This window comes from Homarus americanus, unplaced genomic scaffold, assembly GCF_018991925.1.
Source record: "Homarus americanus isolate GMGI-L3 unplaced genomic scaffold, GMGI_Hamer_2.0 scaffold30108, whole genome shotgun sequence".
In the NCBI taxonomy this organism is placed as follows: domain Eukaryota; kingdom Metazoa; phylum Arthropoda; class Malacostraca; order Decapoda; family Nephropidae; genus Homarus; species Homarus americanus.
Window position 1 is genome coordinate 2038635 of NW_024748109.1, and position 23057 is coordinate 2061691.

A 23057-nucleotide genomic window follows, 5' to 3' on the forward strand; every position below is an offset into this window, starting at 1 on the left:
TATATATGCTGTTTTTATGTTGTTTTTACGTTGTTTTTTTATCTTAAGTCGCCAACAAATGTATTATTTAATTTCTTTCCTTCAGTTATCAGGAGTAGTTATCGTAAAAACCTTTGGGGAACCTGAGCCCTGGACAGGTATGTGTGGTGCTGGTGGCCTGAACGTGTCTGGCATTGTTTTGTTATTGGCGTGTTTGATAGACTAGTAAGAAATGTTACGCACCATCAGTATGTCTTTTGTTACTCTTGTATTATCTGCTGTTGCTTGTGTGTGTGTGTGTGTGTGTGTGTGTGTGTGTGTGTGTGTGTGTGTGTGTGTGGGTTTGCAGACCCACCTGTGTGTGAAGCGTGGGTGTACCTGTGCACTGCACAGTGTATCAGGTGTCTTGGTGTGGGAGTGTGTACAGTATGTAGTCATAAATGTGGACGGCTATTTGTGTCCAGTATCGAGATTGCACACACACACACACACACACCCACCACAACACACACACACACACACACACACACACACACACCTTATTGTTGCATCAGATACACAGCATCAGGGAGGGGGTAGGGGTAGGGGGTGTGGAGGATATAGGGGTCAGGGGAGCTGGTCACTTTGCCGTCCGTGATTCGATTGGATGCGGTGGCGGAGTAGTAATTATACTGGGTTGTGAGTCAGTTGGTTCCCTGGTTTGAAGCTCCATCGAGACTTACCCTCTTACAAAAGTAGTGGTAGTTGTAATAGTAGTAGTAATAATATTGGAAACAACAGACGCGGTTGTAGTTGTAGAAGAAGTAAGATTTGCAGCAGTAGCAACAACAGTAGTAGTAGTAGTACTTTGCCTCAGAGGAACGAGAGCATCGACCCCAAAGCCGACAACAGTTGCAGATATCGACTATGAGCCGCAACAGTCATTGAATGCCGCATCGATCTGCTGCTCAACTAACTCAACACAGCTAGGATAGCTACTTATGTATTAGGATATTTAATTTTAAGGTAATAAAATGGTGGCGAAGGTATGGCTATTAGGGGAGGATGGAGGCCAATTAAAAAAAAAGAAAAAAAAGTAGTAGTAGTAGTAGTAGTAGTAGTAGATCGCTCACCATGGCCTCCAAAACACACACACACACTAGGAGGTCAGTGTGTATCTGTGAAGGATGATTCGCCCGCTTATTTTTTCATTTATATCCTGACAGCGAGTGACTGAAGTTTTATACAGTAGTGTTGAGATTTTATCCGTGTGTCGACCTTCAACACACATGACCATACCCACGATAATGCTGCCTTTGTGTGACCACTATTATTGTTATTATTATTAATGTTTTTCATTATTTTCATTATTATTGTTATTATTATTTATTATTATCTTTATTATTATTGTTTTTATTATTTATTATTTTCATTATTATTATTATTGTTATTATCATTATTATTATTATTATTATTATTATTAATGTTATTATTATTATTATTATTTTCATTATTGTTATTATTATTATTATTATTATTATTTTCATTTTTTTCGTTATTCTTCTTATTATTATTGTTATTGTTATTATTTTTATTATTATTATAATTATTATTATTATTATTATTATTATTATTATTATTATTATTATTATTATAAAAAAAGTTCTTATATTCTTCTTTACGTCTCAGACACGTTCTTAAAGACTGGTGGCGGGGGGGGGGTCAGTTGTACTTGCACAATGATTAATTATTTGTCACAGTTAATAGGAACATCGCCTCCTCATAAGGATAAGCGCGCATAATGGCGGTATAAAGTGACGTTAATAATTTTGCAGGTTGACATTATGTGGTGGTATGGCTTATATAGTCGTCTGGTCACGCCCTAGCGGTCACATGTCCCTTCTGCTGGAATATTTATTGGTCAATTAACACCTGAGATGTTGTGAGGGACACGAAAACTTGTCACAACCGATCATCACTATCTTCTCCTCTCCAACCTGTGTGCTGCAAGATGATGATGATGATTATTGTTTTAATCGATTCTATAAGTCCGTGTGTGTGTGTGTGTGTGTGTGTGTGTGTGTGTGTGTGTGTGTGTGTGTGTGTAAAAATACCCAAGCCAACAAGCAGTATTTAAGATCATCGTCACTTACAGTTTAACATGCAGCTTCAGTAGTTTTGTTTGTTTAATAAGAGAACTGACTGGCTGGCTTCTAGGGATAGTAAGCCACCATCACATGACGCCAGCCTTTGCATCCCGAGTGACTCATGGCGGCTATACGTGTCGTACCTCCTGTATGGAAAGTAAACAAACGCGTGTTATTTATAGACTTGTTTTAATATATAAGGTTTCCCAGAAAAATGTCACTGCCTCCCTCCCTGCCTGCTTCCTGAGAGACTGTTAAGTTAAAGGGAGGCAGGGAGGCACTGAGGGATCAGGCAGGGAGGCAAGGAGGGAAGGAGGCAGGGAGGGAAGGAGGCAGGGACATTTTTATGGGACACACTATATAAGAAATGATTTTCTTTCATGGGTGGTCATACTTTACATAATCCAGGCATATGATGGATACTGAAGATTCTGATACTTACATAAAGTTTTCATTTATATTTACGGAGTTCTGTTCTTTCCTGTGACGTCAGACTGGAGGAGATGTGATAATGAGGAGGCGCAGAGGAAGGCACCAAGTTAAGTCATCCGGTGTGAGGAACGTATCGGGGTATGACTCAGGTCGTGGAGGATGGGCCGTGTGAGGTGGTGGAGGATGGGTCGTATCTGGTGGTGGAGGATGGGTTGTGTGTGGTGGTGGAGGATGGGCCGTGTTGATGGTGGAAGATGGGTCTTGTAGGTGATGGAAGATGGGCCGTGTGAAGTGGTGGAAGATGGGCCGTGTAGGTGGTGGAGGATGGGTCGCGTCAAGACAGGTACAGTACACCGACTCGAAAACTCAGTTAAAAAGATCGCCACAAAACACTAACTTCCAAATCTTGTTTACATTTACTTAAGTCACACACACACACACAACAAACTAAATTGGAAACCACATGTCAGTAAAATTGTCAAATCCTCCAGTTTCCGTCTCCACCTCCTCCGCTGACTCAAGTCCCTCGGAGTTCCTGCGCCCGAGCTCCTCAGTGTTTACTCAACATTCATACTTCCCAAGCTCACCTATGCCTCCCCTACCTGGTCTTCCTCCCTAAATGCCACACAACGTAAACCCCCTAGAAAAAGTGCAAAAAGGGGCATGCAAGATTATTCTCTCCCCTTCCTACTCCACATATCAAGAAGCGCTCAACACTGACCCTCTCGGCTCTCACTGACCATCACCATGACCTCATCTGCAAATTGGTGAGGAGCTTCTGCACCATCCTCGACACCGGCTCCTACTACCACCCGAGATCCCTCGTCCGAGAATTGCTGTTCGACACCACAACCGCATCCAGCCCATACGAGCACGAACTGATCGCTATAAGAACAGCCCAGTCCAAACCATTGTAAAAATTATCAATAACTTATAATCAACCAGTGTATTTGCTCCCAGTCAATCTTACTTTCCGCACTGTCACTATGTTGAAATGCCCTGTAGTTTGAGCTTCTCCCCACCTAGTTATTATATATCATATTTGTATCACTTATGCTACTTGCATATTATTTGTAAATCAAGAGACCGAATTCCCAAATTATGTAACTGTATATTTTCAGCCTTCCGGCTGCCATGCTCTTTCAATAAACCGTTAATTATTATTATTTTATTATTATTATTGTTATTATTATTATTATTATTATTATTGTTATTATTATTATTATTATTATTATTATTATTATTATTATTATTATTATTATTATTATTACACTTAAATGGTCTATCCACTAAAGTGAAAAGATAAACTTATAAATGGTCTTGAAGCGAGGGTAAACTTGACAATTTCTTTAAGCTATAAACCTCTCTTGAGACTCAAGTGAATTCATGTGTTAGTGAATTTCGCCAGTCAACGCTGAGGTCGTCGTTGAGGTCTTTACACACACAAGGGTGAATCTTTTTGTGGTTCTTAAGTCAGCTAATTTCTCAGGGGCTGTGACGTGTGTGTGTGTGTGTGTGTGTCTGTGTGTGTGTCTGTGTGTGTATATATGTATGTGTTTGTGTGCAAGCGTAAGTAGGCATGTGTGTGTGTTTGTGTGCACGCGTAGATAGGTATGTGTGTATGTGCGCACGTAGGTAGGTATATGTGGGTGTGTGTGTGTGTAGGTATATGTGTACGTAAGTATTTGTATATGTATTCATGTTGTGTTTTCTCTCTCGCCTTGTGTGTGTGATAGTGGGGCGGTCATGGTGGTAGTGTTGATGAAGATGGCGGTACTAGTGGTAATGGTGGTGATAATGGTACTAGTAGTTGGTACTAGTAGTAATGGTGGTGATGATGGTACTAGTGGTAATGGTGATGATGATGGTACTAGTGGTAATGGTGGTGATAATGGTACTAGTAGTAATGGTGATGATGATGGTACTAGTGGTAATGGTGGTGATGATGGTACTAGTAGTAATGGTGGTGATGATGGTACTAGTGGTAATGGTGGTGATGATGGTACTAGTGGTAATGGTGATGATGATGGTACTAGTGGTAATATGGTGTTGATGATGGTACTAGTGGTAATGGTGGTGATGATGGTACTAGTAGTAATGGTGGTGATGATGGTACTAGTGGTAATGGTGATGATGATGGTATAGTGGTAATGGTGTGGTGATGATGGTACTAGTGGTAATGTGGTGATGATGGTACTAGTGGTAATGGTGGTAATGGTGGTGATGGTACTAGTGGTAATATGGTGGTGATGATGGTACTAGTGGTAATATGGTGGTAATGGTGGTGATGATGGTACTAGTGGTAATGGTGGTGATGATGGTACTAGTGGTAATGGTGGTGATGATGGTATAGTGGTAATGGTGGTGATGATGGTACTAGTGGTAATGGTGGTGATGGTACTAGGTACTTCAAGTGGTAATGGTGGTGATGATGGTACTAATTGGTAATGGTGGTGGAGTAATTAATTGCTAAAATTGGTAATGGTGGTGATGATGGTACTAGTGGTGGCGGTGATGATGGTGCCTAGTGGTAATGGTGGTGATGATGGTACTAGTGGTAATGGTGATGATGGTACTAGTGGTAATGGTGATGAAGTGGTACTTTAGTGCTAATGGTGGTGATGATGTGGTACTGATGGTAATGGTGATGATGATGGTACTAGTGCTAATGTGGTGGTGATGATGGTACTAGTGGTAATGGTGATGATGATGGTACTAGTGGTAATGTGGTGATGATGATGGTGGTGTGGTAATGGTGGTGATGATGGTACTAGTGGTAATGGTGGTGATGATGGTACTAGTGTTAATGGTGATGATGATGGTACTAGTAGTAATGGTGGTGATGATGGTACTAGTGGTAATGGTGATGATGATGGTACTAGTGGTAATGGTGATGATGATGGTACTAGTGGTAATGGTGGTGATGATGGTACTAGTGGTAATGGTGGTGATGATGGTACTAGTGGTGATGGCGATGTGGAAGTGGTTGTGGTAAGGGAAGGGTGCTAGCTGTAGTAGTGGTGGGCTTCGGGTGGTGGTGGAGGCACTTGGTGGTGGTGGGGTAGGCACCGGGTGGTGGAGGTGTTGGTGAAGGCACTGGGTGGTGGTGGTGGGGTAGGCACCGGGTGGTGGAGGTGTTGGTGAAGGCACTGGGTGGTGGTGGTGGGGTAGGCACCGGGTGGTGGAGGTGTTGGGTGAAGGCACCGGGTGGTGGAGGTGTTGGTGAAGGCACTGGGTGGTGGTGGGGGAGGCGCCGGGTGGTGAAGGTGTTGGTGACGGCACTGGGTGGTGGTGGTGATTTTTTTTTCTTCAGAACGGCTAGTTTATTGTGCACCCCTTACTCATCTTGTGGGCGGTAGCGTAAAAGGGTTACAGAGTAGAGTCCACAAAGGATCTGTATAACTAACCCCAGTGGTCAGAATATTATGGCATTGCATGTTACACAGTATTTAAATATAATCCTTGTTTAGCTCTGTACAGAGAAGTAACTTATTCACAACTGCATGAGTACAGGAGTGCGAGGCAATATTTCTGGCCGCACACTTTGTTATTCACATTTGCGTGAGTATTTAAGCTTAACAATTTATTGGCAAAGCTTGGAGTGCAGTTTGCCTATTCTGAATAATTCAGTCAGGTCTTGACACTGAGGGTGGTATCACTTCTCACTGCCACGCAGGACAGAGGTTCATACACAAAGAAATAGATCTTATTCATTAACAGTATATATAGGTCATATACATTCAAGCACATGGTGTGTTTGGTTCTATACATGGGAACTGATATAGCTACTAAGTGCAAAAAAAGTGGATACAATCTTAATATGTCGGTTATCTTGCCATTAGAGATGAAGTGTTGTGCCATTTCACACACAGTGTTCTTGGACCTGTCCCTAAAAGGTTCTATCTTCACACAGTCTAAGACGTAGTGTTGGAGTGTGTGGTCTTATGTCTGGCCACAGACTGTACATTTAGTTTTGTTCAAGTCTGCCTGAGGGACTTATTGCCAGAGGTACTTATATCCTAACCTTAGTCTAGTGGTTACATCTTGAAATCTAATAATCTTGTTAATTGCTCCATATACAGTACATATATCACGTGATGCATCTCATCATGGTAAACAATGGAGTGACTAGTGCCTGTTTGCTTTTCTCTGGGCTCTGGGTGGTGATGTAGGAGGCACCGGGTAGTGGTGGAGGAGGCACCGGGTGTTGGAGGAGGCACCGGGTGGTGGTGGAGGCGCTGGGTGGTGGAGGAGACACCGGGTGGTGTAGACTGTCCGTCACACCTCTTATGGCAGCCTCTCACCTCTTCAGAACCTCCTCGCCCGCCGTCATTGTTATTCTCCGCCGCGTCTCTGTCATGATGTGATAACTCGTGAGGGTGAGTTAGACCTCTTACTGTATAGGATTGGCTGGAAGGCTCGTCCGGGGAGCTCTCGTCTCAAGTGCTTCCTTATTGGTGAAAATTATTCAATTGGTGTTTTTGGCTGGTTAGTGTGTTAGCTTACGACACACTAAGTTTGTCGCTGGTTGAATGTAACCAAACATGATAACTTTTTTGATTCCCCAAGAGTTTTCAACAAGTATGGATGTGTGGTAAACAGCGAAGTGTCAACACTTAGTTCTGTTGAGGGAGACAGCTGGTATCACAGGGTCGTCAACTCTCACCGTGGCAGGGTGTACACACGGTGGTCGTCCACGTAAGATATATAGTGCTTTGAGAAGATTACAACGTGGTAGTGAGAACACTAAGTAGAGCAAGGTTTAAATTTATGACCTGGCCACAACAGCCGCCTGGGTTCAAATCTTCGTAAAGCTTATGTGTATTCAGTAGCTGGTCTGTTTACTTCTAGCCGGAGAACCAAGAACCATAGTAAGAAATATATACTATATGTATGGGATTTATTAAATTAAATGTTACATTTTATTATTTCATTCCGAGGTGTAGAGGGGTGACTGGCAGGGGAGGAGTGTGGTAGAAGATTGACTGAGTGTGTCGTGAAGAGTAAGCGAGACACATGAGGTGGCCAGGAGGTGTCAGCTGCCCCTCCTCACTGATGTGCCAGGCGGGAGCTACTTTTTGTTGTCATGGTTGGAGTGGGTCTGCTGTGTCACTCCTCCACCAGACATAATAGCGCCACCCAGGAGGAGACTGTACTGGGTCACGAGAACCATCTTGGTATTGCTTCCTTATTATTTGTTTGAAAAATTTCGTCTGATACACTCCATCCTCTGCTATACGTAACACCAGCGTGTGTGAGTGAGTCTGGTGGTTTATCTCGTGTCTGGCGCGGATTTTCCATTTGACTCATTGTAATCTAAGTTTCTTCCGTTCTCGTGTGTCAAAAGTTTTCAATCTATTTTATCGCTGTCCTGATATTTTGGTGATGTTGAGTCAGGGAGCCGTGAAGGATTCGTTTCTAAAGGAGATCAAGAAATTTCAATTTTATAATCGAAAAAAAAATGAAATCCACTTGTTTTGTTTGTTTGGGCTGACTTTTCCCGATGAGGTTATTAAATCATTATAGCCCAGTAATAGGGCTCAGTACACACACCTTATATGTGATAGAATACCAAGAACTATAAAGGAAAAATATGTAAATATGTTTTGCTATGAAATGCAATAAACATAAATTAGTTCTTGAAACAAAACAAAAAAAGGGAAAACAATCTTTAATTTCCACTCGCCTGCCGCCTACTACACCGTCACCCACCCTTTCTGTGTCCTTCCCACACTCTCATGGTGTCACCCACCCACCTACCCTCTTCTATTCTACCCAATGTCTCATCTACACCTGCTTTCTTACCCACCCACCCACCCACTCACATACCCTCCTCCTTCCCGCCTTTCCTCACAAGCTAGGAGGACTACCCATGATGGTGACAGCGTGGCAGTGATGTTGGTCCCCCCTGCCCCCCCTATGTGCAGGGTCCATCGTACTCTGGCTGGTTATGTTAATACCTGTGGCTGTGTCCCCCAGGCTGTGTCGCCGACCGCTGTGGTGACTGGAGTTGGGCTGGGTGTTGGTAGTAACGTTTAACTAATGGTGTATACGTCCGGGCTTGATCCAGATAACGGGTCTCTTTACACACACACACACACACACACACGGCTAGAGAGAGAAAACACGACATGAATTGTATGGGATGTTTTAATTTTGAGAGTCGTGGGAGGAGGCGGGGACAGTGTTGGTGATGATAGTGGTGGTGATGATAGTGGTGGTAGTGATGGTGTTGGTGGTATTGCTCAAGATGGTGGTGCCGGTTATGCTAGTGGTAATGATGGTGATGATGGAGGTAATTTTGGTGATTATTCTGGTGGTGATGGTGGTGGTTGTTTTAGTGGTGATGGTAGTAACAATGGTGGTGGTAGTATAGTGATGTTTTTGTTGATCTTAGCAGCGATGGGGGATTATAATATCGGTGATGAGTAGTGGTGATGACTATAGGTCGATTGGTAGTGGTGTCAGTGGTGGAGGTTCCATCTGGCGTCCACTGTCCAGTCCATGTCTAGTAACTACTGCTGTCTCCACTGTTCCTGGGTCTGAGAAATAACTGCCATTACGTTTGATTCTCTCCTTGTACTCATCACCACCACCTATGTTATTATCAGCCCTCTTCTGTGCTGTTACCTTCTGTGTCATGGATATCAAGAAGACTTTCCCATTTGCTCTTCTTATTTATCCTTTTTTTTTTTGCCTCAGATTCTTCTCACTATTCCTTCGTTATGCCTCGTGATAAACTCCTCAGTCATCATTACCCTCGGCTGCTGGTGTTGGGTAAACCCGTGCATAGTAACGCCACCCTTGCTAGACGTTAGTGGGTGGGGAAGGTGGGGGGGATAAGTAGGGAAGAGCAAGGGAGGGAACGAGAGGTAAAGGGGAGGGAGAAGAGATGGGAAAGAGGAGGGTTGCAAGGTAGTCACAAATCAGTATTAAAAAAAAATGTAAACACACCATACATCTACACCTTTATCTTCCCCTTATCTTCACCTGCCTCATCTTGCCCTCCCTCCTACGATTCGCCTCCCTATATAAAAGGAGGTAAATGAAGAGTGCAAAAATAAGAGGGGGGGACGGGGAGAAAAGGAGAAGAAGTGGAGGAGAAATGGATAGACATGGTTGAAGGAAGGGAAATATGGAGACAGGAGGAGGATGAAGAAGGGGTGACAGAGAAGGGAAGTACTGAGACAGGAGGAGGAAAGGAACTGAGACATAGAAGGAGGGGGAAGAATACTAAGACAGAGGAGGAGGGTACTGAGACGGAGGAGGAGGAGGAGGAGGAATGTATGTTGACGAAGATATTATCCACCCCCAAGGCCACCAGTATGGGACGTAGCTGCTGTTTGTAGCCTCCCTCCCTTCCTTCCTCCTTCCCTCCCTCCCTCCCTCCCTACTCTTATTGTTATTCTAATCATCTTGTGTCGGGTGGAGCGGCCCAGAATCAGCAGTTGACTACCACCGTTTGATTTATAATAATTGATCTTGGTAGTGAGCTGATGGACCCCTAGATGAAATTGTTTACGCGCTGGTTGTTAATAATACTAAAGAACGATCACTCACCGTACCTTTCATCGTCATTGGCTCGGGAACATAATAGTGTCTGAGGTGTGAGAAGTTTAATTAGCTACGTCTTTTTACATCCATCTCGTAGCCCCATCCTGGTTCTTAGCTCCCTGTCTCTAGCCACGCCCACAGTGTGTATCCACCAGTGACCAAGCGGTGGTGCAAGTGTCCTCGCCACGCTCAAGTGCTTATCACACGAGGACCTAAATATAGTCGCCACCTCCCTCTCCCTCCCATCCCCCCCCCGGTCCCCTCCCCTGTCCCATCCCCACTCCCTCGCTCCTCTTCCCTCCCCTCCTTCCCTGTCCCCTCCTCTCTCCTGTCCCCTCCTCTGTCCCCACTCCTCTCTCCTGTCCCCACTCCTCTCCCATGTCCTCACTCCTCTCTCCTGTCCCCACTCCTCTCCCCTGTTTCCACTCCTCTCCCCTGTTCCCACTCCTCTCCCGTCCCCACTCCTTACCCAACCTCTCTCCTCTCTCCCCTCACTCTCTCACGAGAGGGGTGTTGTGATCTGTCACATGGCGGGGGCGTAAACGGACCCAACCAGTGTATAGTGGCCCCGGGGGATGTAGCTGACACTGTGGCCCCAGAGGTATAACTAACACAGTGACCCCGGGGGTGTGTGACACACTGTGGCCCCAGGGGTGCAGCTGACACTGACCCGGGATTGTAACTGACACTGTACCTGGGGTGCAGTTGACACTGTGGCCCAGGGGTTACAGCTCACACTATGGTCCCTGAGGTACAGCTCACACTGTGGCCCCTGGGGTACAGCTCACACTATGGTCCCTGAGGTACAGCTCACACTGTGGTCCCAGGGGTTACAGCTCACACTATGGTCCCTGAGGTACAGCTCACACTGTGGTCCCAGGGGTTACAGCTCACACTATGGTCCCTGAGGTACAGCTCACACTGTGGTCCCAGGTGTACAGTTCACACTGTGGTCCCAGGGGTTACAGCTCACACTGTGGTCTCTAGGGTACAATTCACACTGTGGTCCTGGGGTACAGCTCACACTATGGTCCCTGAGGTACAGCTCACACTGTGGTCTCAGGGGTACAACTCACACGACTTTGGCGAGTGTTGTCTCAATTTAAGAAAGGTAACCACTATTTCAATATTCAAATGCGCCATCGTCTTCACTAAAATCTCAAAGTTAGCAGTATTTACTACATAATTTTGGGAATACTTCAAGTGTGCAGCTGCTGTCTTATACGTCGGGCTGTGATTGGCTAGCGATGTTCACAGTCACACGCAGCATCAAAACACAGCTGATTCTTGTGAGTTTTCTTACATGTTCGCGCCTTTGTCTGCCAACTATCATAGCAACCACTGATAACTGACTCACTGTGACACACGATAAATACCAGTAAACACTCACCGACAAAGAGTAATTCTCCTGCACTCTATTTGGACATTTTTTTTTTTAAACAACCAGTTTGGCAGTCAGCTGGCCTGTACCATCAGCACCTTCTAGTGTCAACAAATCAATTGACCAAATCTCAGGCTTGTCGTCCCACAATTTACACGGCAGCTTTCAAAATTTGTCTTACTCGAGAAAATTTATATGTTTATGGGAAAACCTGTAATAGTGATCATGTTACTTGAGTATTTATGTAATTAAAGGATGAATACAACGTCATGCTGTTAAAATAACCTGTTGGACCACCGTCATTCTGGCCAACTACTCATTATTTTGACCAGACAGAGTGAAGACCAGTTTGGTACCATTGTCTCTATATATAACTGATACCTGGAAAGATTCACAGTGATATAAATACCGGTATCGACACTTAGAATCAAACCCACGATATTTGTCTTATAAATTGAATATGAAACAACTGAGAGGACTGCCCCCCCCCCCCTCCCACCTTGTCGTCAGGTTGGGTGTACAGATTTCAAGCACAGGTGTTTCAAGTTTGTTTAGGGATTTTACAGGCGTGGATATGTTACCGTGTTGTCATTGGTATGGAATAATAATTATTATTTTATTATTATTATTATTATTATTATTGCAGTGCGGAAACATCAAGGCAATAGAATGTGTGTCCTATTGCTAATAATAATAATAATAATAATAATAATAATAATAATAATAATAATAATAATAATAATAATTGCACGTGTTTATACGTGCCTGTGTGTTTGTGTATTTACGTATCAATGTATGTATTTATTTTTTAATATGTGGTGCACCTGTGTGTGTGTTTTGTGTTAAAAAAAATACACATCATTGGCCTCGGGTGAAAACCTTTTACCTCCTCCTTGTTTACACGTTTTGGACGCCTGATAAATTAAACTTTCTCCCCAACAGTCAAGAACATGAGACTTAACGTGACTTACAACATACTAGCACGATTATGTCCTGAATAAGGGACAGTTATTTCATACAGTACTTGGTGTTTATATTACACGACACTGAACCAATGAGAAATAACCCTTTTGCGTGGAGGTGGTGAGACTATGGGTGTGTTCGTGTGTGTGTGTTTACGTAACGTTATTGTGTGGAGGCGGCGAGGCAGGGAGTGTGCGGGCGTGCACAGGTAATTATCAGTTTATGAGGGTTACATTACCTTGGAGGGAGCGACCTGCCCCAATTAGGGTTTACGCCCACACATATAGGGTGTGTGGGGCTGCCCCGTGACCCGCCACACCCTCCCACTTGCCCCAATCATAGTTTTGCTCCCTTTATGGTGTTGGTCGTGGTGCTGATGGTCGTGGTGATACTGGTAGTGGTGGTGGTACTGGTTGTAGTGGTATTACTGGTAGTGGTGGTTACAGTGCTAGTATTGAAAGTGGTGCATGAACTAGTATTTCTTCTTCTTTCTTTCTTTCTTTCTTTCTTTCTTTCTTCTTACGACTCGTGAATTCCTTGTTGGTTGTGTCAGCATCTTAGCCATCTCCAGTTCTGCTTCACAACTTCATTTATAGTTGCCACCCCCCCCCCAAAAAAAATAGTATCATTACTTTTTCGTCTTTACAATTTGAAACGATGGACGATATGCTCTGATATATTCCCCAGTGTATTGTCATGTGTTGGTATACTTGCTAGATGGTATTCAAATATATGCAGCATATACTGTTATACATGTATAGAATATATGCAGGAATACAACTTAAATTTATGTTTTATCAGGGAATTTAATCCACATAGTATTTAAACGTTTATGCCAATACCTGTAGTCGACTGTACCAACACACATAGTATTTAAACGTTTATACCAATACCTGTAGTCGACTGTACCAACACACATAGTATTTAAACGTTTATACCAATACCTGTTGTCGACTGTACCAACACACACAGTATTTAAACGTTTATACCAATACCTGTAGTCGACTGTACCAACACACATAGTATTTAAACGTTTATACCAATACCTGTAGTCGACTGTACCAACACTGCTCACAACACTATGAACCACATCGACCTCTTGGGTAATGATACTTTTTAGGGGTGAACTGTGTGTGTGTGTGTGTGTGTGTGTGTGTGTGTGTGTGTGTGTGTGTGTTTAATACGTACCCTAACACAATTCGGGAACTCTACTGTAAACATCGTCACATATAAACCGTACAGTATAACACTTCTACTTATTTTGTGTTATAAAGACTCTGGCAATATCACATACCACAGGTGTTCACGTGTATGTGCTGAATCAATAATCGTGAGCCAGTTCTCCGTGCTGACTCCAGTATATCCATGCTGAGCCAGAAGTGGATGTAGTGCCTGTGTTGTTGTTATGGTGTGTACCCAGCCGTCTTGTTATCTGGCTGATAATGTAGTGTATTTTTAGTCAGGGATCGGATTATCAAACGTTCTCATATTAAATATCTTCCTAGCTGGTGGTGTGAACTTAACATCGCCTGCTAGGAACTGGTTCACATACGGCAAGGCAATGAGATGGTTCGGGGTTTAACATGTACAGTTAATGGGGGAAGAATGATGTACATATTTAGCCACGAACACAGACTTGTCGATTAGAGAAGTCTCCAACACTTACTCACCCAGTATAAATAGCTCACTAAAGCTAATACGCAGAAGTTCCCGTCCGCGTATTTGTGTGTGTGTGTTCTACAGGAAAAATCATGAGGGCCAGGTTGTTAAAATGCTGCGTAAAATCCTCCTCAGGATTGTCAAGGTCACCTTCGTATCGTACAAAGATCATTAACTCCTAAATTACTCCATATGACCCACTAGTGAGGCGGACACTAACCTTCAGGAAGAAAGTGGTCTCTCTTGTTGTGTTATCTTGTTCTGTTTTCTTGATATTTATCCTTAATATTGAAATTGAGCGGCTGGTGTTGGTTAATCGGGATGAACTACATATAAGGCACAGCAAGATCCGCCCGGCATGTTAATAGCCCATCCCATCGACCTTGTCTTATACCGTCCTTGATAAAAATGGTTGTTTTTTAATATTAAGCACATTTTAACTCATCTGCCCCGTTGCTTATTGTTTTTGTTTTGTTTACGTAAACCCCCGCCGATTATTCAGAGGCTTGCCAGAGAATTTTTGGCTCCGGGAAAAGAGGGCACGGAGTTCAGGAAACTACTAAGGCCCTCTGGTGGCCAACAAGGGAAGTCCATTGTCAGTGTCTGGGAAGTCCCCTCAAGATTAAATATGCGCAGTTTCAGATAGCGTTTTACCCCAAAAATTGTCTACACTTTTTAAACATATTTTAGGCAAGTGAACGATCTGGTTAGTTTAAATCTTCAAGTGTTGGTAGACAAGATAGCTTTTGAAAGATAGTGAGGATGCGTCATTCGTCCATAGATGAGGAACGAGAATCTACTAGAGCGGGCGGGTATGTGACCCCCTGTAGACCCAGCTGCGGAATGCCTACCTAACTCATTAACCGAGGAAACAAACAGCGACACGAAGTAGTTTCCCCGTGTGGAGCGGCTCATGTATTGTGTACCCCATGTCCACCCGGTGTCTGGTAGCGCACCGAAGCCATACAGTAAGTACACAAAAGCCAAGAATCTATTGACCTCGGTGATATATAAATAGTTACACAGTTTACAAGTTATCGTCAGGAGACAAAGTGTGGATGTTATCTCAGGATTATGGGTAAAACATCTGTAACAGTGATATTGGAATAGATGTTTTGAAGACTTTTACGTTCCTTCTTCCTAAATATTTTTTAAATATTTAGACCGTGTAATGCATAACGCTCAAGGTGACGGCAGTAATATTGAACACACACTTTACTATATATTTCGTGTTTTGTACCTGTATACTGTTACTGCCACTTGTAGCTAATACACAGCCTGACTGTTACTGTTAGTCTGTTTACTGTATGTTCTCTTCAAATTTACGTTAACCCCCGACTCATTATTACAATACTGTGAGATGTCCTTGAGTTTCGGAGGTTTTCAAAATGTTATGCTTCACTTATTACTACCCGAGGAGACTTAAGTCGGAGGCCCAAATCACACTGAACACTATTTACAAGTCGGAAAGTTGATTTAGTTCATCTGTTCTGCTATCTGCTTGTAGACTTAAATGTTTATACAAGTTTCCTGTAGCTATTTATGATGTTCTGTTTGTACAAGTCTCTGTTGTTTAAATGTTCTGTTGGTACAAGTCTCTGTTGTTTAAATGTTCTGTTTATACAAGTCTCTGTTGTTTAAATGTTCTGTTGGTACAAGTCTCTGTTGTTTAAATGTTCTGTTTATACAAGTCTCTGTTGTTTAAATGTTCTGTTTATACAAGTCTCTGTTGTTTAAATGTTCTGTTGGTACAAGTCTCTGTTGTTTAAATGTTCTGTTTATACAAGTCTCTGTTGTTTAAATGTTCTGTTTGTACAAGTCTCTGTTGTTTAAATGTTCTGTTGGTACAAGTCTCTGTTGTTTAAATGATCTGTTTATACAAGTCTCTGTTGTTTAAATGTTCTGTTTGTACAAGTCTCTGTTGTTTAAATGTTCTGTTTATACAAGTCTCTGTTGTTTAAATGTTCTGTTTATACAAGTCTCTGTTGTTTAAATGTTCTGTTTATACAAGTCTCTGTTGTTTAAATGTTCTGTTTGTACAAGTCTCTGTTGTTTAAATGTTCTGTTTGTACAAGTCTCTGTTGTTTAAATGTTCTGTTTATCTCTGTTTACAAAGTCTCTGTTGTTTAAATGACAAGTCTCTGTTGTTTAAATGATCTGTTTAGTCTCTGTTGTTTAAATGATCTGTTTATACAAGTCTCTGTTGTTTAAATGATCTGTTTATACAAGTCTCTGTTGTTTAAATGATCTGTTTATACAAGTCTCTGTTGTTTAAATGTTCTGTTTATACAAGTCTCTGTTGTTTAAATGATCTGTTTATACAAGTCTCTGTTGTTTAAATGATCTGTTTATACAAGTCTCTGTTGTTTAAATGATCTGTTTATACAAGTCTCTGTTGTTTAAATGATCTGTTTATACAAGTCTCTGTTGTTTATCCTATATCGTATGCAAATTTTCGTTTCTTATTTTCGTTGTTTGGTTAAACCTTTTCTGCTTATGATATATTGTTTGTATAAAACTTCTGTTATATCTTAATTCCTTATGCACGTTTTCATTGCTTATTATCCTTGTTTTACTTGTTTATGCACCTTTCCATTACTTATTATCTTTGTTTTATTTAGCCAAACCTCTTAAGCTTATCATCTTCATTACTTTATGCCTGTCGTCTTTGTTTACTGTCCTTGTTTACTGTCCTTGTTTTGTTTATACAAGGCTTCTCTCTGTTTATCTTCAGCCCTCCTTGAATTCGGTGACGTGAAGATGTGTTTTTTTTTTTGGTTCTCGATTCTTTTTATTTATTTGTTTATGTATTAATTTAGACTTATCGTTTTTGCACCTCATTAATATACAACGTCAACATGGGGGTTTATTTTTGAACGTTCTAAATATGTCGAGGCGCTTATGTGAGAGAGAGAGAGAGAGAGAGAGAGAGAGAGAGAGAGAGAGAGAGAGAGGGGGTGTGTAGCACTGTCTTCCTCTCATATGTGTTAATGATAATTTGTAAAATAGCTGAATTGAATTGATTACTAATTGAGGTTGATACAAAATAGAAGAGAGTTTAATTTAGTATTTTTTTAATGAATAGATATTGAAATAAATGAAGAAAGTTATTTTTATATTTGTATTTGAATGAACGAAAAAATTGAAAGAAATTGAAATTGAATTTATCATAAAATAAATGTTCGTGTTTTACTGCTTAGGAATGAACGAAAGAAATAAAGATTGAAAAAACAAAAAAAAACAAGAAAGTTGAGGTTTATGTATTTATTTTCAAAAGAATGAGAAGTGAAAGAAATGGAAATTAAATGAATATAAGAAACAAAATTATTGGCTGTTTATTTGATTTGGATGAAGGAAAAAGATGCTGATTTAGTCTGAATAAATTAAAATTAATTAAAAATAAATTTACATGAAAAACATAAATGAATTCGTGTGTGTGTGTGTGTGTGTGTGTGTGTGTGTGTGTGTGTGTGTGTGTGTGTGTGTGTGTGAGAGAATAAATTATGCACCACGAGTCTCTATAAACAGTTGGTTCTTGAGTCTTAGAGTAAACAACTTTGAATAATGTTTTACACGTGTTTGTGTTTGTTTTGTATCTCGTGTTTGTGTTTGTTTTGTATCACGTGTTTTGTTTTGTTCGTTGTTTTGTATCACGTGTTTGTTTTATCTCGTGTTTGTGTTTGTTTTGTATCACGTTTTTGTTTTGTATCGTGTTTGTGTTTGTTTTGTATCACGTGTTTGTTTTGTATCACGTGTTTGTTTTGTATCTCGTGTTTGTGTTTAATTTGTATCACGTGTTTGTGTTTGTTTTGTATCTCGTGTTTGTGTTTAATTTATATCTCGTGTTTGTATCTCGTGTTTGTGTTTGTTTTGTATCTCGTGTTTGTGTTTAATTTATATCTCGTGTTTGTGTTTGTTTTGTATCTCGTGTTTGTGTTTAATTTATATCTCGTGTTTGTGTTTAATTTGTATCTCGTGTTTGTGTTTAATTTATATCTCGTGTTTGTGTTTGTTTTGTATCTCGTGTTTGTGTTTGTTTTATATCTCGTGTTTGTGTTTGTTTTATATCTCGTGTTTGTGTTTAATTTATATCTCGTGTTTGTGTTTGTTTTGTATCTCGTGTTTGTGTTTGTTTTGTATCGTGTTTGTGTTTAATTTATATCACTTGTTTGTGTTTGTTTTATATCTCGTGTTTGCGTTCGAGCTTTTAGACACACAAATATGAATCTTAAAATAGCTTAGTGGTGTTATCCATGTTTTGTTTTGTGTGTGTTCAAGTTTAAATTCCTCTTTCCTTATTACGTAATTTATTCTCGTCTCTCTCTCTCCATGTGTCTTCCCCAGTTCTTTATGTTCGTTCATTCTTGCATTCGTCCGTCCGTCTATCCGTCAAATAACATCAGTGTACCAACTATATTTAGTTTATAAAAGCGTATATAAAGTGCTATATTATTATTGATTTCTTCCCTCCCCCCCTCCAAAAAAAAAAAAAATATGATTAAAATTGGTAACTTGGCGACCATTTTCAATTCCCTTCTCGGGGCGGACTACAGGGGAGGGTAGAGGCAGGGAAGGATAGGCTCCAGGGTAGAGTTGGGTAGGGTAGGGTAGGGGCACCAGCAGACACCTTCATGTGGTTGTTTATTACTTGTTGTGGATCACTTAAAAATATATTTCTTGTGGATTAAATAATTTATCTATTTATGGCTTAAATAATTAAGTGTGGTTCAAATTATAACATTTTTTTCTGGATCATTTATCACTTTAATATTTGTAGTTCAATTTATCACCCTACTTCTTTTACCCATCGCCTCCCTCCCTCTTCACTTTTGTTCTATTTTAACTCTTATCTCCCTCCTTCCCTCCCTCATTCTCTTCATTTCCCTCCTCCTTCCATTCCCTTCCGTTTCCTTTCACTACCCTCCTTCTTCCATCCAATACCTTCCTGGACCTCTTTCCTATTTCTGTCCCATTTTACTGTTCCCCTTCTGCTCCTCTCTATCTTTCCCTCCTATCTCCCTCATCTTCTTCCATTCCCCTCTCTCCTCCTCCTCCTCTCACTTCCAACTCTCCCTCTTTACCTCATTTTCTTTCCTCCCAATCGTCACTCCCTCTTCCCCCTTCCTCCCTCACCTCTCCTCAACTGTGAAATGCAGAGACACCTGGCAGTTGTAGCATTAGTAAATATGACAAATGTTGGCCAGCATAAGGACAGAACCAGACAATGTGATGTAGTCGTGGCCAGAATGAGGCTAGGATACAGACACATCTGGCAAGTTAGTAACGCTGTACCCATACAGGAGCACTCAGCATGTAAACTTTGTGATAAACCTTTAAAGCATACACTTGAACACTATATTATTGAATGTGACACTGTCAAAGACTTCAGGCCACCTGGCTTATTGTATCATGAACTTTGTAATTACTACATTGAATCAGGGGTGCTTGAGGACATTCCTGCTGTTTATCCCAAATTTGCTAGCCCACACTGATTAGTCTTCAATTAGAATATGACTCCAATGTATATGAACCACTGTCCTGCATGGCAATGAACAGTGACATCACCCACATGAATCTGACCTATATATACTGTTAATGAATATAATGTATTTGTTTGTATACGAACCTCTGTCCTGCGTGGCAGTGAGAAGTGATACCACCCTCAGTGTCAAGACCTGACTGAATTACTCAGAATAGGTAAACTGTACTACAAGCTCTGTCAATAAATTTGTTAACTAAAATCTTCCCTCACCTTTCCTCCTCTTCACACACCTGTCCTCCTCCTCCCCCTATTCCCTCACCTCTCCTCCTACCTCACCTCTCCTCCCCCCTCCCCCCTCCTCCTCCCCTCACCTCACCCAGTATGCGGGTAGACCGTCATCGGTAGCTCCTCCTTGGAACACCCAGTCGGAGGATAATTAGATTGCCACATGTAAACAAACGCTCATTGAGGGGCCCCGCTAGCACAAACAAACGCTCTCTGAGGGGCGCACCGCCGTGGCCAGATGGTGAGGGGAAGAGCTATTTTGGGAGGCTAGGTCTTGGCTAAGTGGTCTATTACCGGGTTAACAGGGTCATGTAGGGGTGTCTTTTATTAGTTAAATGGAGTGAGTGACCTTGGCTTTTTTTTTAATGCATTTATTGGTTTTGCTTCGTCATTTTATTTTTGTTATTTTTGTTTTGTTTTTATTTTCTCGGATTATTTTTTATGTATTTATTATTTTTTATCTCTCCTCTTCCCTCTTTATTATTTCGCTCTTCTCTAATTCTTATTCTCTCTTTTCTGTCTTCTCTTGCGTTTTATTCGTCTTCACTTGTCTTCTACCTTTCTTTCCTCTCTTGACCTCTACTGTTCTTTTTCTTCTTTTCTCTTCCTCATTCTTTTCTTCCTCCTCTTTTTTCTCATCTCTCTTCTCATTACCTTTTCTGTTTCTGTTACTTCTCCTCTTTCTCTTCTTCCTTATTCTTCCCCTCCTCCTTCTCCCTTTCATCCTCCTCCTCTTTCCTCCCCTATTACTTATCCCTTTCCTGTTTTTCCTCATTCATTTCCTCCCTTTCCTCATCTTCCTCCTCTTCTTCGTCTCCTCCTCCTCCCCTTCCTCTCTCCTCCCCTATTTCTATTTATTCTCCCATTCTTCCTTATTCTCCCCATTCTTCTCCTCCCTTTCCGCCTCCACCTCCCTTCCTCCTCCTCCTCCTCTTCCTCCCCCTCCCCAATTCCTCCCCCCCTTCCTCCTCCTCCTCCCCTTCCTCTCTCCTCCCCTTTACTTATTCTTCACCTGTTATTCCTCCTGTTCTTCCTCACTCTTCCCATCCTCCTCCTTGACTTCTCTCCTCCTTCACCTTTCTCTTCTCTTGTTAGCTAATCTTCTCCTGTTTCCTCCTTGACAGGGGGAGGTAATGGACTGTGTTAATGCATATCATTGTGTGTGTGTGTGTGTGTGTGTGTGTGTGTGTGTGTGTGTGTGTGTGTGTGTGTGTGTGTGTGTGTGTGTGTGTGTGTGTGTGTGTGTGTAAGGTCGAGCTTGTTGTGTATGGAGGGGTCTCGTGAGGGTGTAAGTGTTGAGGAGGTCTCGTGAGTGTTGAGGAGGTCTCGTGAGGGTGTGTGTGTTGTGGAGGTCTCGTGAGTGTTGAGGTCTCGTGGTGTGGTGTTGAGGGTCTCGTGAGGGTGTGTGTGTTGAGGAGGTCTTTGGGGAGTTTGAGTGTTGAGAGGTTTCGTAGAATGTTGAGGAGGTCTCGTAGTAGTGTTGAAGGTCTCGTGAGGGTGTGAGTGTTGAGGAGGTCTCGTGAGGGTGCGAGTGTTGAGGAGGTCTCGTTAGTTGATGAGGTCTCGTGGAGTGTTGGGGAGGTCTCGTGAATGTTGAGGAGGTCTCGTGAGTGTTGAGGAGGTCTCGTGAGGGGTTGAGAAGGTCTCGTGAGGGTTTGAGTGTTGAGGAGGTCTCGTGAGTGTTGAGGAGATCTCGTGAATGTTGAGGAGGTCTCGTGAGGGTGTGAGTGTTGAGGAGGTCTCGTGAGTGTTGAGGAGATCTCGTGAGGGTATGAGTCTTTAGAGGTCTCATTCTTATAACATCGAGAGTCTTGTGTTATTCTCCCAGTGGATGGTTATAGATGTGTTAGGTTGTGTCAATAAACACAGTTATCATGATGATCGACTCTCCTAGCGGCGGGGCGGGGGGTATCATATGAACTATATTGAGTAGTGAGTGTTAGGGGCTATACCTCCTTGTTATCACGTAATGTTTGTTTTGTATGTGTGATTGAGTGTTGTCATTGGTCGGCGGTACTCAGAAGGCTGCCAATGTTTGTTTTGTATGTGTGATTGATTGTTGTCATTGGTCGGCGGTACTCAGAAGGCTGCCAATGTTTGTTTTGTATGTGTGATTGATTGTTGTCATTGGTCGGCGGTACTCAGAAGGCTGCCAATGTTTGTTTTGTATGTGTGTGATTGATTGTTGTCATTGGTCGGCGGTACTCAGAGGCTGCCAATGTTTGTTTTGTATGTGATTGATTGTTGTCATTGGTCGGCGGTACTCAGAAGGCTGCCAATGTTTGTTTTGTATGTGTGATTGATTGTTGTCATTGGTCGGCGGTACTCAGAAGGCTGCCAATGTTTGTTTTGTATTGTGATTGATTGTTGTCATTGGTCGGCGGTACTCAGAAGGCTGCCAATGTTTGTTTTGTATGTGTGATTGATTGTTGTCATTGGTCGGCGGTACTCAGAAGGCTGCCAATGTTTGTTTTGTATGTGTGATTGATTGTTGTCATTGGTCGGCGGTACTCAGAAGGCTGCCAATGAGCTGCGTGAATTTTATTTTTGATTTTATATACATTTTTACCAGATGGATAATGCAACAGTGACCATAGACGTTATTTTAATGAATCTCTTGTGTTATATGGTAGGAAGGGTTCAAGCAAACGTCTTAATACATATGAAAAGAATATGTTGAATGAGAAGAGAAATTGATATGATGAACAAAGGTGCTTAAGACCAGTTCATAATCAGGTTTAGGGTGAAGATATAACAGTAATATAATGTAATACTTTTTTTCAGTTCACCAAGTAATTCAATCGCACACACACACACACACACACACACACACACACACACACACACACACACTTTTTTCTCTTACTTTTTTGTCATTTGGTTTTTATGTAAAGATTAAAGGAATAATACCTTCTATCTTTTCATGAATTTCATCACCATCGAAATTAGTGCCCTTTTGTAGGCGGGTCCTTCCTTCCTTCTTCCTTCCTCCCTCCACCTTCATAATCCTTCTTAATACTTTCTCCTCTTCTCCCTTAGTCCTTTGTTCCGTTATTTGCTCTTCTCCTTTAACCACATTCGATTTATTTAATTATATCATCTTCGTTATTTATTTAACTGCTCGTCTCGGTCACTGACCTCTGGTGCTTACCTGTTTACTGTAACTCAGTAGTAGTGTGTGATCCTCTCTCTCTCT